The 16,467-nt window shown below is 36.2% G+C and overlaps 2 protein-coding genes across 13 annotated transcripts in view; one reads left to right on the top strand and one right to left on the bottom strand.

Moving 5' to 3' along the window:
- Positions 1 to 9,586, bottom strand: part of LOC127840977 (uncharacterized) — a 60,701-nt gene extending 51,115 nt beyond the window's left edge. The window contains exon 1 of one of the 5 annotated variants that reach the window (XR_008030656.1): positions 9,437 to 9,584. The gene's annotated coding sequence lies outside the window, so the exon portion shown is untranslated. Of the gene's footprint in view, positions 1 to 8,722; positions 8,813 to 9,436 lie in introns of those variants that run through there. The other 4 variants (XR_008030655.1, XM_052369450.1, XM_052369448.1 and 1 more) reach the window with 4 other exon arrangements.
- LOC127840975 (cytosolic purine 5'-nucleotidase-like) overlaps positions 8,841 to 16,467 on the top strand; it is a 106,932-nt gene continuing 99,305 nt past the window's right edge. For 7 of the 8 annotated variants that reach the window (XR_008030654.1, XR_008030651.1, XR_008030652.1 and 4 more), the window contains exon 1: positions 8,841 to 9,076. The gene's annotated coding sequence lies outside the window, so the exon portion shown is untranslated. The remainder of the gene's footprint in view (positions 9,077 to 16,467) is intronic. The other variant, XM_052369445.1, reaches the window with a different exon arrangement.

Raw genomic sequence — 16,467 nt, 5'->3', positions numbered from 1 at the left:
AGAAGTAAAGCAACAATGATTTTAAAATATGCATTTTTATAACTCATTCACCCTATTTAAAGAATGAAATCACCCTATTTTTCAAAATCAATGGGTGAAAACCCTTTTTCCCAAATAATTATCTGGGGCACTGAGAAGTGATCAAATTTTGTAATTTTAGCCCTATCATCATCACATTTCAGGTTTGTTCCACCTTATATAACTGAGGCTGATAAATAGCCTTTTCCAAATGAAGAAAAGTTTCTTTAAAATCACACAAGTTGCCTTGTCTAAATTAAGAAATTTGCTCAATGGGATTGGCGTTCAATTTTCCCACTTTACATGTATCAAGTATCAAGTCCTGTAGGTCAAAATTTGTTTAAGAAAGCTATTCTGAAATAAGCCCTTCTTACTTTAATTCTATTTATAAGGAGGGAGTTATTTTCTCCGTATAGTGTACATCATTTATGCTCCACGACACAAAACGCATAGTAAAAAATCAATTCACAATTTACAGCATCACTCGGAAGCATATTCTATTTTACTGAGTTTAAGCATTTTCAACAAAAGTGAAACTCTATTTATTAATTCCGGCCTACTGACCAGAAATTTCTCAACATATAATTGGATATTTACAAAGATAAAAACCTTTCTTGGAAAGCTACATGGAAAAAAGCTACACCGTTTCACATTATTGCCAAAAAAGTTTGACATAACATATTACTAATAGACTGTTGTATCATCACTGATCCATCTTTGTATTATGTATAATGTAATATTATGTACTATATATTTTTCCGCCAAACGACATTACGTTATTGTATGACGTTGACGTCACTTCCTTTGCATTTGTTTATATTAATGTACTACTGATGAAGGCTATGGCCGAAACATGTTTAGTACCTAAGACATTTAAATAAACAGTGACGTGTTTGTACGATTTATTAAATTTTATTTTAACAAAACAATGTCACAATACATTCACGAGTAAGATTGGAGCTCAAGGGTATTTTATGAAACCCTTTGGGATCCAAGCACTCATTACATATTCCAGAATATTTCTCAGTAATTAAAATAATCACATTCTATAACTAAAAGGCTCGCATTGAATTAATCAACTGGCATCAGCAATTGAATTTCAAGGATGGTTAAATTGCAATTAAAGAGTTACAGACAGAAGAGCAAATGCTTACGTCCAATCCAATTGTGTCACACTAGCTTTCTTTATTCAAACATTGTCTTAATTAGGCTTTAGTTTTTGAATAAGTTGATTAACAAGAAAAGCAACCTGGCATGCTCCAAACGGGCAAGTACAAAACCAGATGGATTTCATACTGGCGTCGCAAGGGTTCAAGTCTAGCATTAACAAGGCGAACACAAGAACATTTCCTGGCGCAGACATCAGAAGTGACCATGACTTATGGGTAGTACTTACCACCATCAAGCTGAAGTTAAAGAGCAAGCACATCATGAAGAACCCTTGCATTATATTTGACTTGGAGAAATTGAAAGATCGACTTGGAGAAATTGAAAGATCCAGTGATAGCAGATGTATTTCAAGCACAGATAGTTGGCAAGTTTGCAGCCCTGGACATCTTAGACACTTACATCGACACAATTATCAAGGATGTCCTACTGTCATCGGCTGATGAAGTGCTTAGAGAGAGAGAGAAGGAAGAACAAGCCATGGGTGACGACCAAAATCATGGACCTATGTGACAAAAGAAGTGAGCTGAGGCATGAGCCTGGACTCTGGTCTGACATTGTCACCCAGATATGTCTTGCTTGTTATCAATAAACACTCCTGGAATGGTAATTGACAAGCACATTTTTATTTCTATGTAAAATTTCTGGATTTCAAAGTGTTTATTAATGAACAAAGACAAAAAATGATTTAAAGTTAAATTTGTTTTTACTGCATTATATTATTGAACACGATATAACATGCGCATTTCTCTCGCCCTGTCCGACTTGCATTTGATGAATCAAGCTCATTTGATGGCACCCTTAAATAAACTCACCATGGTGAAACGGTGAGTGGATTTTTACATCCCTCACAATGAATAGTCGCACCTCATAATGTCTAAGCAAAATTAATCAAATATCAGCAGAAGGTGGACAATCTTTGCCTCTGGCTTTTCTTATGGAACAGAGGACAACAGAGGATTGTGGGAAATTATCATTTAAGAAAATTGAATTTAATGTTGAGGTCATGGCTATACTAATTATAGACAAGGCGATAGCATCATCTTGCACAGTTACCGACATGTACTGAATACACTTGGAAGCATAGACAGAAAACTCATTTCAAGCAAGGAAATGACATCATACAATTTCCATTTCTCAAATAATTTAATTACATTTGTGACATAAGAGAACTTTTCCTGTTGCTTAATTATAGAGCCAATTAAAACACCATTTCCCAACAATAATTACATTTTGATTTCACATGTCACTGAATAGATTACTTATTAACTTGTGACCCTTCTAGAGAAAAAATCTGTGTCATAAAGTGCACATAAACCAACTTGTGACCCTTCCAGACAAGAGATCTGTGTCATACAGTGCATGCAAACCAACATGTGACCGTTTCTGACAAGAGATGTCTGTCATACAGTGCATGTAAACCAAAGTATGACCCTTCCAGACAAGAGATCTCTGTCATACAGTGCATGTAAACCAACTTATGACCCTTCCAGACAAGAGATCTGTGTCATACAGTGCATGTAAACCAAGTGTGACCCTTCCAGACAAGAGATCTGTGTCATACAGTGCATGTAAACCAACTTATGACCCTTCCAGACAAGAGATCTGTGTCATACAGTGCATGTAAACCAACATATGACCCTTCAAGACAAGAGATCTGTGTCACACAGTGCATGTAAACCAACTTGTGACCCTTCCAGACAAGAGATCTGTGTCATACAGTGCATGTAAACCAACTTGCGACCCTTCCAGACAAGAGATCTGTGTCATACAGTGCATGTAAATCAAGTGTGACCCTTCCAGACAAGAGATCTGTGTCATACAGTGCATGTAAACCAATGTGTGACCCTTCCAGACAAGAGATCTCTGTCATACAGTGCATGTAAACCAACGTGTGACCCTTCCAGACAAGAGATCTGTGTTATACAGTGCATGCAAACCAACTTGTGACCCTTCCAGACAAGAGATCTGTATCATACAGTGCATGTTAACCAACAAGTAACCCTTCCAGACAAGAGATCTGTTTCATACAGTGCATGCAAACCAATATGTGACACTTCTCGACAAGAGATCTTTGTCATACACTGCATGTAAACCAACAATTAACCCTTCCAGAAAAGAGATCTGTTTCATACAGTGCATGCAAACCAACATGTGACCCTTCTAGACAAGAGATCTTTGTCATACATTGCATGTAAACCAACGTGTGACCCTTCCAGACAAGAGATCTGTGTCATTAAGTGCACATAAAGCAACTTGTGACCATTCCAGACAGGAGATCTGTGTCATACAGTACATGTAAACCAACTTGTGACCTGTCCAGGCAAGATATCTTTGTCATACAGTGCATGTTAACCAATTTGCGATCCTTCCAGACAATAGATCTAATGTCATTCAGTGCATGTAAACCAACTTGTGACCCTTCCAGACAAGAGATCTGTGTCATAAAGTGCACATAAACCAACTTGTGACCCTTCTAGACAAGAGATCTGTGTAAAACAGTGCATGTAAACCAACTTGTGACCCTTCCTGGCAAGAGATCTGTTATACAGTGCATGTAAACTAACATGAAACCCTTCTAGACAAGAGATCTGTGTCATACAGTGCATGTAAACCAATGTATGACCCTTCCAGACAAGAGATTTTTGTCATACAGTGCATGTAAACCAAGGTATGACCCTTCCAGACAATAGATCTGTGTCATACAGTGCATGTAAACCAACAAGTGACCCTTACAGACAAGAGATCCATTTCATACAGTGCATGTAAACCAGCTTATGACCCTTCCAGACAAGAGATCTGTGTCATACAGTGCATGTAAACCAATGTATGACCCTTCCAGACAAGAGATCTCTGTCAAACAGTACATTTAAACCAACTTGTTACCCTTCCAGACAATAGATCTGTGTCAAACAGTGCATGTAAACCAACGTATGACCCTTCCAGACGATAGATCTGTGTCATACAGTGCATGTAAACCAACATGTGACTCTTCCAGACAATAGATCTCTGTCATATGGTGCATGTTAACCAACGTATGACCCTTTTAGACAAGAGATATGTGTCATACAGTGCATGTAAACCAACAAGTGACCCTTCCAGACAAGAGATCTCTGTCATACAGTGCATGTAAACCAACAAGTGACCCTTCCAGACAAGAGATCTGTTTCATACAGTGCATGTAAACCAAATGTTGACCCTTCCAGAAAAGAGATCTGTGTCATACAGTGCATGTTAACCATGGTATGACCCTTCCAGACAAGAAATCTCTGTCATACTGTACATGTAAAGCAACTTGTGACCCTTCCAGACAAGAGATCTGTTTCATACAGTGCATGCAAACCAACAAGTGACCCTTCCAGACAAGAGATCTGTGTCATACAGTGCATGTAAACCAACATGTGACCCTTCTAGACAAGAGATCTTTGTCATACAGTACATGTAAACCAAGTGTGACCTTCCAGACAAGAGATCTGTGTCATACAGTGCATGTAAACCAATGTGTGACCCTTCCAGACAAGAGATCTCTGTCATACAGTGCATGTAAACCAATGTGTGACCCTTCCAGACAAGAGATCTGTGTTATACAGTGCATGCAAACCAACTTGTGACCCTTCCAGACAAGAGATCTGTATCATACAGTGCATGTTAACCAACAAGTGACCCTTCCAGACAAGAGATCTGTTTCATACAGTGCATGCAAACCAATATGTGACACTTCTCGACAAGAGATCTTTGTCATACACTGCATGTAAACCAACAATTAACCCTTCCAGAAAAGAGATCTGTTTCATACAGTGCATGCAAACCAACATGTGACCCTTCTAGACAAGAGATCTTTGTCATACATTGCATGTAAACCAACGTGTGACCCTTCCAGACAAGAAATCCTTTGTCATAGAGTGCATGTAAACCAACGTGTGACCCTTCCAGACAAGAGATCTGTGTCATTAAGTGCACATAAAGCAACTTGTGACCATTCCAGACAGGAGATCTGTGTCATACAGTACATGTAAACCAACTTGTGACCTGTCCAGGCAAGAGATCTTTGTCATACAGTGCATGTTAATCAATTTGCGATCCTTCCAGACAATAGATCTAATGTCATTCAGTGCATGTAAACCAACTTGTGACCCTTCCAGACAAGAGATCTGTGTCATAAAGTGCACATAAACTAACTTGTGACCCTTCTAGACAAGAGATCTGTGTAAAACAGTGCATGTAAACCAACTTGTGACCCTTCCTGGCAAGAGATCTGTTATACAGTGCATGTAAACTAACATGTAACCCTTCTAGACAAGAGATCTGTGTCATACAGTGCATGTAAACCAATGTATGACCCTTCCAGACAAGAGATTTTTGTCATACAGTGCATGTAAACCAAGGTATGACCCTTCCAGACAATAGATCTGTGTCATACAGTGCATGTAAACCAACAAGTGACCCTTACAGACAAGAGATCCATTTCATACAGTGCATGTAAACCAGCTTATGACCCTTCCAGACAAGAGATCTGTGTCATACAGTGCATGTTAACCAATGTATGACCCTTCCAGACAAGAGATCTCTGTCAAACAGTACATTTAAACCAACTTGTTACCCTTCCAGACAAGAGATTTTTGTCATACAGTGCATGTAAACCAAGGTATGACCCTTCCAGACAATAGATCTGTGTCATACAGTGCATGTAAACCAACAAGTGACCCTTACAGACAAGAGATCCATTTCATACAGTGCATGTAAACCAGCTTATGACCCTTCCAGACAAGAGATCTGTGTCATACAGTGCATGTAAACCAATGTATGACCCTTCCAGACAAGAGATATGTGTCATACAGTGCATGTAAACCAACAAGTGACCCTTCCAGACAAGAGATCTCTGTCATACAGTTCATGTAAACCAACAAGTGACCCTTCCAGACAAGAGATCTGTTTCATACAGTGCATGTAAACCAAGTGTGACCCTTCCAGAAAAGAGATCTGTGTAATACAGTGCATGTTATACATGGTATGACCCTTCCAGACAAGAAATCTCTGTCATACAGTACATGTAAAGCAACTTGTGACCCTTCCAGACAAGAGATCTGTTTCATACAGTGCATGCAAACCAACAAGTGACCCTTCCAGACAAGAGATCTGTGTCATACAGTGCATGTAAACCAACATGTGACCCTTCTAGACAAGAGATCTTTGTCATACAGTACATGTAAACCAAGTGTGACCCTTCCAGACAAGAGATCTGTGTCATACAGTGCATGTAAACCAAGTGTGACCCTTCCAGACAAGAGATCTCTGTCATACAGTGCATGTAAACCAATGTGTGACCCTTCCAGACAAGAGATCTGTGTCATACAGTGCATGTAAACCAACGTGTGACCCTTCTAGAGAGAGATCTGTGTCATACAGTGCATGTAAATCAAAATACCCATACATTAATGACACAAAAAGTTGTTTCCTTGAAAGGATAAAATGAGCCTTGCTCTGGGAAAACGGATCTTAAAGCTTGTGTGTAGTGTCGTCCTAGATAGGCCCTGTGCTGTTTGACAGGTTTATCACCGAAAACACCATAAGAATTCCACCTTTTTCAAGCGCAAGTGTTTGAACAATTCCTTATATGGAGATGGGAGACAAACCGTCTTTATTTCTCACCTAATCAATACACAGTTAGTGCCATGCTTGAACATACATAAAACAAATAGCTTTGCAGTAAGTCTTTGTAATGTACAGTGTGCAACATTTTAAACAATATTTCAGAAGAAAAAGCAAAACCTTAATTTGCTGTTGTCATCTGTTGTTTAAACGATTTTTGTAGCAGGTTGTAAGGCTCTTGGCCTGGTATCCAAGCTTAAAACAAAACCATTCAGGAATTTTCTGGAGAACAAAGAAGTTAGTTTTACAATGCTTTATGACTGATTAAATATACTGGCAGATATTCTTGAATATGTCTTCAGAACAAAGAAATAAGTGTTACAATGTTTAATAAGAAATTAAATATACTGTCTTAAAGGGGCCTTTTCACAGATTTTGGCATTTTTTAAACTTATTCATTAAATGCTTTATATTGATAAATGTAAACATTGGATCGTAAAAGCTCCAGTAAAAAATCAAGAAAAAATTTAAAAAAAGGAAAAGAACATTGCCCGAAGCAGGTTTCGAACCAGTGACCCCTGGAGTCCTGCCAGAGTCCTGAAGTAAAAACGCTCTAGCCTACTGAGCTATTCCGCCGAGTACACATTCTTGACGTATTTTATACATTATATAAGCAATCTTCGTAGTTTCACAAAATTTAACGACAAAAACAGAACTCTCCAAATTATTCAATCGTTTCGCGTTGCAACGCTTTATAATTTTTAGGTTTTAAAATCGTCAAAAGATGCATATAATGGCTATATTAGAGCATGGTTAATGTTCAGTATTACTGTTTCCTCACAAATATCATAACTAAAACGAAAACTTACGAATCTGAAACAACTTTTTTCAATTTTGTCAATTTACCAAAGCGTGAAAAGATCCCTTTAAAACACAATGAGAACTTCATAATTATTATGTGGACAAGTTGTCTATACGCAAGACAATACATTTCGATTGAAACATGCGATACTGACTTGTTTTATTAGGGTTCCCTTGCAAATTTCATAACAAAAACAAAAATTTGCAAAAATGAAAGTTTTTTTTTAATTTTGTCAATTTACCAAGACGTGAAAAGGTCCCTTTAATACTAGTCTGTTACCAACTCCATTAGCAGAAACTTTCTCAATATCTTTCAAGTATGTTTTGAAAAGTATTTTAAGTGTCATTGCTTGACTTTTTAGTTAGTTCTTGCAATCATTAAAGAATGTAGTAACCTTCATCATCTCTTGTTGCAAAAGTTCCCAATTTCATGCCATAAATGGATGGCATAAGGTTGTCTTTTCTTTGGAAACTAACTTGGTCATTATTGTTTTTGCAATTAATCGCGTTTCAATTTACCAATTATAAATGGTACCAACAGATGGTAATTTATGAGGCTTAATCCTTATTATTGACTTAATTAAGTACTGCTAATATAACTGGTCCAATTCGCTAAAAAATACATGTATATGTAAAAGGGAATACACACATATACGATTAGTTCTGGCTACCATAACTTTAAATGTCGCTTGTTATGATTTTTGACTGGCGGGACTTTATATGTACAGGTCTGTCAATACTATATAAACTGTACGCTGAAGTTTCTTTAGCTAATATATGATTGCCTCATGCTATAATAGTTTTTATTTTCTTCATCATAAATGGTTGCCTCCCTAATCTTATCAAGCTTACAGTTCCCTATTTTCATTTTACATATTCTGCCATTTAATTCTTGTATTTGTGTGTTTTTGTTTGTAACTTGGTTTTCAAATTCAGCTAATTTTCGCAACTTCCCAGTTCATAATGATGCTAGACTTAATGCAACAGTGCAGTTTTCTCTTTTGAGTTGAGATAATTATTTCACATATTACATGAATAGGGGCGGAAAAGTGTTACGGACGACGAAGGGCATTTCAATCATCCCTACCCACTATGCAGCGGGATATAAAACCATAACAACTCAAACCAGAGAATGAGGATTTTGTTGAAAATTCGCGCCATGTGTCATATTACTGCGCATGCGCATAAAAAACGTAAATAGTGGAGCTCTTCACAGCTTTAGCATAGAAAACGAATGTTTTATTGCGTTCAATTGAAATTTAAAAAAAATTGATATGTAATGTTCAATTTCACATAATAAAAATTGACATGTTTACCATGTTTTTTAAAACATAGAGAGTTTGAAGTAAGAAACAAAAAATACACCCTTATAGTAAAAGCGGAAATAGAATTGAAAAGCAGGAAAACGCGAATTGACAGTTGTTTACAAAATTAAGAACAGGTAGAAAGCAAACGCTTCTTTTCTTAAATACATTTTGCATATATTGAACGTTTCCTTTTGTAATTTTTATTCATACGCCTTAAATAGATTAGATTTAATCAATGCCTTAACTTCAATTCATTTATGATTGCTGCAAACATCTTAGCGTGGTTGAGTTTTGGCTTATGCGATGATTCCATAAATGGCATAATCGGCTAAAGTGTATCCTCGAGTATCCTAACATCGTGGTAATACCGAAAGTCGGCCTCGCGCGACGTAAACTGTCGAGAGATCTTGGCGGTTCAACACTTAAATATTACATCGGTTGTCCGTTAATGTTACTACAGTAGATAAAACAAAAAAACATGCAGCAAATATTACATAATCTTCCTTTTTATTGCTCAGTGTCTCGGTCCCTGTGTATCCTAAGTTCGTGGTAAACCTTCCAGGTTAAAATTGATCAACTTCCGGTTTCAAAATGTTATTTTTTTGCATTAGGCCAATCAAAACAATTGTTTACTGTAACTAATTTACTTTCATTTAGCTGAGATTTTTTTTATGTGGGATTAACAAGTTCTAACTTTTGAACACTGAAAATAACAAAAACACTATCTACGTATGTCTCATTAAAACAGAACTTATAGGCCAGTTCATTGTTATTGTTTTGATTCCCGATTTTCGCGCATGCGCAATGCACTGGTAGTCAAAAGCATTGCTTACAGCTAACGCAAAGCATATGGATAACGAGACTTGTTTTGTCAATAAATCGAAAAGAAACTAAAAAAACAACAACTAAATAATATTTAAAAAATATAATGTTTAGTGCCAAAAGAATGCATTAGCACATTTCTTTGCATTTTAAAAGAACGCGTCATTAGCATAAAAGTAATTAAGATTGTCTGAAGACTGAACGACAGACAACTAGACGCAACAAAGAGCTCTATGCATTAGCCGTATAATTATTTGCAGAAAAGCTTCAATAAAAATAATGATACATCTAATTATAAAATTATAAATATCAAATGCATGCGTAAACTAGAATAATAAAAAATTAGTGATAGCTAGAATGTGTCAGTGTTTCATTGAAAATAAACGTACTACAAAGCCCTATTAAAAGTGAAGTTCATGACAATATTTACATGTAATTTTAATTTGGATGGGTGTTGTTCAGAGAATGACTTGATAAATATTAACATTCAACTGAAAAACACAACCTCACATGATGCAAATTGAACTGTGTATTCATGTATTTTGTAAACTCGTTACTAGTGATCGAGTATGAGTGACAACTATCTAACATTTAACACACACGCACATACACACACACACACACAACATAATATATATACATATATAATATAATATATACACATTGTTTCATTATTATTTACCCCCATTGATGTCAAACGTAATTTCTTGTTTTGTAATTTTATGATGTATTTCGTGCATTGCCGTAACATTACATCTTCATACAGAAAGACGTATTAATAATTAACCGATGCCCGCTAAATACGTTAAATATTTTTTATTTACATTTTATAATTCGTAAATACTTTATTTTTTTAATAAATAAAACGGGCTTGTATCTTTACCGTGTTCAATTTCCGATAATCTATAGACTTCAAAATTGTACAATAATTATGTAACATATCTAATTTAAGCAACTGTTAAGTATTTCGGTGGTAAATTTATTCAACCAAATGCCTAGTTACTTAATACTACCAGAATGAAGACATGGTGGCATCATCAATTGCGTTTAATGACCAGACTGTCATCTGCCACCTAGTGTGATTTATGATACCATGTTGTTAGTTAGGTCTGGACAATATCTGATCAAAACGAGATAATCGGATTAGGCAGAACAAAGGGGCAATTTAACACCGGAATACAAAGGCTTAAACGATTTTAAGATTGATGCAAACAATCAAATGAAAACTATTGCATTTTAATAATTTAATTAAATGTTTGTTTAATGTGTCAACATGTTAGTTTTCCCGGACCAGGGTAAAGGTCCCTGCCCAGACAAATACCATTATGGTTAATTTGTCAATGTTTTTTATTTGGATTTGATCTATTTATTCATTGTGTTCAATCTTATTTGTTTCAGAAACGTAGAACAACTTGTTGGCATGTTGAAAAATAAAATCTAAATATAATCGTTTAAATTTAACCGATCACGCTCTATTTCTCCCCATTGATTGTATCTTTCTTTTGACTACCAATATAGCCCGGATGTAAACAATCAGGTGCGGGTGACGTCACGCGTGAACTGGTCTATTCCTCGGAACCAGCAATGGCCGGATGCAGTAAAAGGGATCCCCAATCCTTACATAATATAATTAGCTGTGTTTACATAAAGTAACTTTACTACTCAAAATCAACGAAAATTTCGTACAATATTTAGTAAAATAAACCTAAACAATTAAAAATCCTTGTTCCTTATGGTCATTGTCGAAATTTCAACGCCAAATGTGGTCTGGTAGACTAGATGTTTGTGGATACAAAATGCTCGTTTTTAATTATGGTTTTAGCATGGTACCATTTTAGTGTTCATGTGTCGTATCAATAGATATAATCGCAGGAAATTAACATGGAATTTATTGTGGTCACAAATAAATAAAAACGAGCATTTTGTATCTACAAAAATCTAGTAATTATACCACATCTAGCGTTGAAATTGTGGCTATTGCTATAAGGAACACTGATTGTTTAGGTGTTAACTTTATTTGGCGAAATACTTTACGAAATTTTCGTTAATTTTGAGTGTTTAAATATAGACATTAACCCATTTAACTCAGTGCTATTTTATTACATACCATTGATAAAATGTAGAAAACAGCTAAAATATCAAGTCACTTTAACAGAAAAATAAAAAATGCTTGGCCTAAAATTAAAATACTCATTTGCATACGCGGCCCTGGAAAGGTCACGTTGTCTGCTCTGTAAACGAAAAAAATGGGGGCAACACTGTCACTTTTGACATAAGTTGCACGAGGAAAAATAACGCACGCGACGAGAGGTCATGAGAATAATGGATACCACGATGTTAGAACTCCCACGATGTTGGGATACACGATGATACAGGCTATATAAATAATTAATTTGATAGGATTAGAAGTCACGCAATAAAGCCAGCATGTCGAATTTAATTGCTTTCAATGGCAAATAATTTTCATTCATGAAGTTGCTGTGACTTTTTCTTTGATTGCCAATGTTGCTGTGACTCTTATTGTCCAAGATCGAGATCAACATTCAGTCAACATGTTTTGTTTCAAGTTTACAATCAGTTATGACGAAACCACAAAACTGTATAATTTCATTTTCATACTGTATTGTGCGGGGTCAAAAACTAGGTCACTAGGTCAAAAAAAGAAAAACCTTGTAAACTGTGTAGAAGTCACATTTTATGTTCAATCTTCATGTAACTTTGCCAAAATGTTTGTCTTAATGATATCTTGATTGAGTTCAAAAGTGGTTCCGGTCTGTTGAAAAACATGGCTGCCAGTGGGTGGGGCAGTTTTCCTTATTTGGCTACAGAGAAACCTTGTTAACACTCTAGAAGTCACAATTTTTGCCCAATCATCATGAAAGGTGGTTTTAACATTGATTTAATTGATATCTCGGACGAGTTTTGAAATGGTCCAGATCGGTGAAAAAACATGGCCGCAAGTGGGCGGGGCATTTTTCTCTATATTTATATAGTGGCAGTTTTCCCTATTTGGCTAAAGAGAAACCTTGTAAACACTCTAGGAGTCACAATTTTTGTCCAATCATCATGAAAGTTGGTCAAAACATTGGTTTTATTGATATCTTGGATGAGTTCGAAAATGGTCCAGATCAGTGAAAAAACATGGCCGCCAGTAGGCGGGGCATTTTTCTTTCAGGGCTTTCCACAGGCCATTTAAAGATCCCTTTCCGGGGCGCTTGAATTTCGAAATCAGTGTCCCCGGGGCGCTTGAAATTTTCCAATCAGTGTATTTTTCACTAAAAGAAAGTGGAGATTGTCAAACAAAATCAACGTTTCTCTATCAGGGAATCAATATTCCCTGTTTTAAAAGAGCACTCGGTACCTACTTTCACAAGTAATAGCCATAAACACCACATGGGGTAATGGATAATCCACTGATTAGAAGCGCGTATCGATTATTCTAGCCATATTACACAGTAATTTAAATGCTGACAAGGATGTATCAGGTAACTTTCCAGTCGTCAAACTGTGATGTTCATCGGTTACGCGAATGCTTATGAGGGCGGGGTTAACTATCGACCATTATTTTTTTATTGACTTCGGGCACGAAGTAAGTGTTTATCACATCTTGATTAGCAAGAAGTTAAACCATTTACGTAATATAAAACTGGTAACTAGTACAGTACAGTACATTAAAGACGTTTTCGGGCATCATCATCACACCTTTTTACTGTAAACAAGTGTTGCCTATGACTCAAGATTATTACGAGAAATTAATTGCAAGTGGTAAACAATAAATTTCTTATAGCGAGTAAGTTGTGCAAATAACACCCGGTTACAATTATGCGATAACAATTTTATTCCAGTACATGTATATTTAATCATGTCCATTTAGAACTGATTCACCTGGTTTTTCTGACATTTATTCGACATGTAATGTGCTTTAAAAAAAATCATTGAATTAATTACGCACACTTGAAAATGCTTCGTCCGATAATTCTGTCAAAACATTTATTTGACTCGTATGTGTTTAAACAAATTATCGTTGAATTCATAACCCAACTGTTAATATTTGTTAAAATCTCAAATGGGAATAATTAAATTTGTTATCCAAAACCCATTCCCGTAAGTCGATATTAACACGTTTTTAATCCGAAACACACTTCTGAATGTAAATGTTAGCGCAACGTTAAAATATTCTTGCTTCAAATTAGCAGTGCAAATTTATTTTGTGTAGAATATTTTTCTCAATCAAAAAGAGCGCGAAAATTATGTTCGACAATGGTTCGGATCAATGAAAAAACATGGCCGCCAGTGGGCGGGGCGTTTTTCTCTATATGTATATAGTGAAAACGTTAACACTCTAGAAGTCACATTTTTGGCTCAATTCATGAAATTTGGTCAGAACATTTGATTCTTTGATACGAGAGTTGAGTTCAAAAATGGTTTCGGTCAAACCTTGTGATCGAACAATATGGAAGTCACATTTTTATGCCCCCCTTCGAAGAAGAGGGGGTATATTGTTTTGCTCATGTCGGTCCGTATGTCTGTCCACCAGATGGTTTCCGAATGATAAGTCAAGAATGCTTACGCCTAGGATCATAAAACTTCATAGGTACATTGATCATGACTCTCAGATGACCCCTATTGATTTTGCGATCACTAGGTCAAAGGTTATGGTCACCGTGACCCGAAATAGTAAAATGGTTTCTGGATGTTAACTCAAGAGCGCTTATGCCTAGGATGATGAAACTTCATAGGTACATTGATCGTGACTCACAGATGACCCCTATCGATTTTAAGGTCACTAGATCAAAGGTAAAGGTCACGGTGACCCGAAACCAGGCCTTGAAGAATTTTTCCAGAGCCACTCGCCCTGCAGGGCAAGTAGGCCTGACAATCCACTTGCCCTTCACTTAAATCTACTCGCCCTGCATAAAAAAAAATATATAGCTATATTATAGTTATGATCAACCAGAACCTGTTTCACCTACGTAACATAGATTAGTTGCAATAATTCAACTCTCAGCTTAGGCTGAGAGTTGTAATGCGCTCTCTCTTGTCCATGGGTGCAAAATGTTATCAACAATTCAAAGGTTAATGAACACTGAAACTGCAAGAGCTTATTAAAATTTACCTATCTAAACCACAAACTCATCCAAATGGTACCATTAAAGCAAGAAATAATTGATTTGTAGTGACTAAGGTTTTGTTTTGTACGCTGTATCTGCCATATTGGAAAATTGACCAAAAATAAGTCAGGTTGCATTACACCAATATTTTGTATGTCGCGTTATGTGTTGGAGCCAAAAAGTCTATAAGGATGTGGTATTCAATACAGAATACACTGTTTCATATTTAAACATAACAATGTCAGCGAGAAAAGTGTGCTAAAACATCTTTGTGTTTTTATCAGATGCATGCAAAGGATAACATCCGTAGGTTTCCATTCAGGTAAATTTAACATGGTTTTGAAGTTTATTCATTATTTTCCTCAATTTGTCTCGAACTACGTCTATAACTCTGTTTAGTTAAGCGCACGGATTCCGTGCGCTGAACTGCACCCATGTGTATGAAGGAGTGCATATGGACTCCCAGAGCCGCCATAGCAAAAATTATCAAAGGTTCTTGGAGTCTGTGTATATGAACTACTACGTAACATAGTGACACTTATCTGCAAACAAATTAACTACATTCTCTGATGGATTTTATTTGCTTCCCTTACGTTTTCGGCACCTGTTTCCTTTTCTCAATACCTTCCGCTTCTCGTTTTGATGGCCCTTCTTTCTGTTCCCTGTCTCCACCACCTTGCAGATATTTTAAAATAGAACCCTTTTTCATGCTAAGTTTTAATATTTCAGTCGAACTTTTACTTAAAGACACGCTTGATTGACAAATGGTTACATTATGGTTTATTTTGGCTAAGGCTTCTGATCACAGAGTATTCTGTTTATTAATAATTATTGTTTTTGTTTATTTTTAATTAAATATAAGAAGTATTATAATTAACCAGATATGTAATAGTTTTTTTATTGATATTAACATTAAAATGAAATTTTATTCTTCACGGAACGACCAATATATTTTACAGTTTTTTTCCCCACTTTTAATCAATAAGTTAAGAGCACTGACACCTACGAAAAGAGCGCAGCCGATTTCGAGAATTATTTTTACTGTGCCCGTGACGTCATTTTTCATTGTCAAAACGAAAGTGCAGTTTCTTAGTATACTAAACCTATTTCGTTGTTCGTTCGAAAAATTGTTCGCAATTTGTATCAATGTGGCAAGAGTTCTGGAACTGAATTTTGTTGAGAAACAGCACTCGCCCGGTCGGTCGAGTATTTAACAAACTTAACTCGCCCGACCGTCAACTTCGCTCACATGCGAGCGGTCGAGTGGATTCTTCAAGACCTGGAAACAGTATAATGGTTTCCCGATGAAAGCTCAAGAACGCTTATGCCTTAGATCATGAAAGTTCATAAGGACATTGATCATGACTTGCAGATGACTCCTATTGATTTTCAGGTCACTAGGTCAAAGGTCAAGGTGACCCCAAATAGTAAAATGGTTTCCGGATGATAACTCAAGAACGCTTATGCTTAGGAACATGAAACTTCATAGGTGCATTGATCATGACTTGCAGAGGACCCCTATTGATCTTCAGGTCACTAGGTCAAAGGTCAAGGTCATGGTGACTCAACATAGAAAAATGGTTTCCAGATGA

This window comes from Dreissena polymorpha, chromosome 8, assembly GCF_020536995.1.
Source record: "Dreissena polymorpha isolate Duluth1 chromosome 8, UMN_Dpol_1.0, whole genome shotgun sequence".
Taxonomy (NCBI): Eukaryota; Metazoa; Mollusca; class Bivalvia; order Myida; family Dreissenidae; genus Dreissena; species Dreissena polymorpha.
The sequence above is the reverse complement of the archived record's forward strand: the minus strand, read 5'-3'. Positions and strand labels throughout refer to the sequence as shown.